The sequence below is a fragment of the Eucalyptus grandis genome, chromosome 6 (genome assembly GCF_016545825.1).
Source record: "Eucalyptus grandis isolate ANBG69807.140 chromosome 6, ASM1654582v1, whole genome shotgun sequence".
NCBI classification, from domain to species: domain Eukaryota; kingdom Viridiplantae; phylum Streptophyta; class Magnoliopsida; order Myrtales; family Myrtaceae; genus Eucalyptus; species Eucalyptus grandis.
The window spans coordinates 14,079,568-14,082,970 of NC_052617.1; positions in this window are offsets into that span (position 1 = coordinate 14,079,568).

Consider the following 3,403-nt stretch of genomic DNA (forward strand, 5'->3'; position numbering starts at 1 on the left):
GTCAAATTGCTGTTCTGTTTTATGTTCGGTCAGAGCATTCTCAGTTTCCTTTCACTTAGATGTGGAAGTCAACAGAAGTTGTGTAGATACAATCTATTCAAGCATAGTCATTACAATACCTTACAATACCAACTTCATCGTCACAAAAGCTCCCTCTTTGAAAGGAAACTTCAGGCAAGATTTCTGACTCATAAGATTCAACTTCCACTGGATTGCTTAAGCTTTCAAGATATGTTGTCTTTGCCTCTTGCTCATGGGATGCAACTGGTGAAGACATATCAGATGAAGCGATCGTATTTGAAGCACCAACACTGCGAACAGTTTCAACTGTGAAGCTGTCAGAAGGGACAAGGTCCTCCTCAGCATGAACTGAATCCGCAGGTGAAAGCTTGTTCAAGGCTAAACTTGCAGTGTTTGGAATGTGGTCGCTAGGGAGATGAATGGACAGAAAATCAACTTCGCATAAATCCTTTTCAACAGAAGAGATTAAGTACATCTCAGGTGCGGACGACTCCCCATGCACGGCATTTTCCTTCCAAAACTTGGCAGCCTTTTCTTTGGTCAAGGTACCGTCTGTACGCCCCGAAGATGATACGGACAGTCCACCCTTGAGTATATGCACGAAAAACTGGAGCCCTTGGGGAGTCGAACATATGTGTTTGATGGTTCTTCATGCTACCGAAAGCAGTTGGTTTGTCCAGTTGTACTATGTCTAACGACTCTGGCACCTCAAACGAATTCTTGGAAGAGGGATTACGAGTTTGAGACTCACTTTTTTCCTGGCTGGAGTCGTTAAAAGAATGTCCCGGTAGGTTCTTAACTCTAGCAAAAGCAAAAGTTATGTCGAGCCGTTCCAATTCTGAAGAAGACTCTGACGCCCCAAACAAATCTGGAGAAGAGGGATCAGAAGTTTGAGATCCAGTTGGCTCCAGACTAGGGTCGTCGAATGAATGTCCCAGTTGGTTCTTCGCACTATCAAGCGCACTTAGGTTGTCGAGTGGTCCGAAATCTGAGGAACTCTCCGGCACCTCAAACAAATTTTGAGAGGAGGGATTAAAATTTTGAGGTTCACTTTGTTCAGGTTCCTGACTAGGATTGTCCATTGTATGTCCTCGGTCCTTTATACTAACAAAGGAAGTGGGTTCATCCGGTAGCCTCACATCTGAGGAAGACGCCGGCACCTCAATCGAATTCTGAGCAGAGCAATTAGAAGTTTTGAGGTTCAATTGGTTCCTGAAAAGGGTCCAAATGGCAGGTCACCTGCAATTGTCCAGTGATCGTCGGGACATGTTCATCATTACTCTCTACCACTGGGGTACATCTCTTGAGTATCCAACTGGGGGGTCAAATGTAAAAGGACCAGGGTCGCTCAATTCACGGCCCACATAATTCTCTAAGGGAAATTAATTAAAAAAGTTCATTGTACATAATTGTGTTGCAAATACAATATATGTAAGGGACTCTTAAGAGATAAGATACGAAAGGTAACCGAATAACAAATATTCTCTAAATACTTGCCGACTCTAAGAGATAAGATACAAAATATAACGGAATAACAAATATTTCCTAAATATTTGTTGAATATTTTCTTCCCTTAACAGAGGCCACCTGCGATTGATTTGGGATGCTATTCCTGGGTTCATTTTCAACACTTTTCATTAAATTAGCACTGCCACTGGCGGAAGCATCTCCTTCTGAACCCAATTGAGGCTGCACATCATGGAAAATTTTGGAGCAAAGCCTCTTCATTTTCTCACCAGCAGCTTCTACTTGTTTTTCGATATGATCGAAATCCTGTACGAAAGGTGTTCGGCATCAAGGAACAAATTACATCTTAGAGTCTAGAGAAAATATGACACACATGTATGGAAACCACACAAATTGGATAGTAGATACCGGCAAAATTCTTTCTAGTTATAATGATGAGGAAGTTAAAATGATCTTGCCTGAAGTAGAAAGGAAAAGAAAAGCTGATCGCAAATCAGCTCCGACGCTTAAAAGACAAACCCGTTACGATGTTGATTTAACTTTTTCCAGTAATCGATACTTTTAAAAGCCTCCTTGTCTTGAAGAACAAAAGGCACTATTCAGTATTCACTTGTCTTGAAGACCAAAAGGCGCTATTCATACTCAAGAATGAGGACCGCCAAAAAAAAAAAAAAAAAAACTCAAGAATGAGGAGCCTTAAAAGGCACATACAAAGAAAAATAAATGCCCGAAACCAATGTCAACATTTCATATAAGTTTATGAAACCAGTCACTGTTGCTAGCCAAATGCTAAACACATAAAAAGTCGTTTCAGTAAATTTAAGAAGAAAGCAGAAGAGACAAAGAGAATATATATATTGATATGTACTAATAAGTATCGATGAGCCTATTTATAAGCTTTATAGTTTGATTATCTACATTAACAAGATATTACACAATCAATTATAGTCAATGGTGAAGATATTTAGAATTTTTTATATATCCATAATATCATAAAGATGTATTATATGTATTTAGAATATTCTAAATATATCTAACAAGTAAATTTTCCTTTATCTAATCCTGTGAAAGAAAAAGAGCTGCGTTCATTTCGCAAAAAAGAATGATTTGAAAAATATTTCCAAAAAAATAATTACTTATCAAATATGGAAAAATTGGTCAATGGAAAATATTTTCATTGTCGATAAAAATTTATGCACAACTATTTTCATGAGTGATGATCATGGAGCCTTGCCTGAGGCTAGCAAGGTTCAGCTTGAAGGCCGTCATTGTGGCCAACAACTAGCAAAGAAAAATGAAAAAAAATTAATTAAAAACTCGATTTAAAAAAAATTGAATTCTATTTTTTTAAATAAAAATAAAAAAGTACAAATTAGATTTAAAAAAATTAAAAACATTAAAAAGCAATGCAATCGGATTTTTCAATTTTTAATTCATTTTCAAATTTTAGACAAATATCCAAAAATATTGTTGTTTCTCGAACAAAATACTTCATAAAAATATTTTTCAAGAAAAAAAGAGAACCTCAATTAAAAAAAAAAAAAAAATTATAAAAATTGTCCATTAAATTTGTATTTAAAGAAAGAGTTTTAGCAATATCATCTTTAAAAAATCGTAGAAAAACAAGCTTTTTTTAAATTTAGGTACATATGAAAATGTTTTTAATAATATGCTGCTAGGTCGTATATGAGTTGAATATAGGTTGAGTGGAATTTACATTACATAAAAATGGGTCAAAACGATTTAAATTGATCAATATAAGTCGGATCATTTTCGACCCAACCCAAATTCGATAACGGCCCTAACAGTGAGTAATTATTTTTCAAAAATTTTCTTTTCCAAATTACTCTTCTATTCGCGAAACGAAGGCATCATTGCTGTGATACCCTAAAAACCTTCATCTTTCTCACTCTCG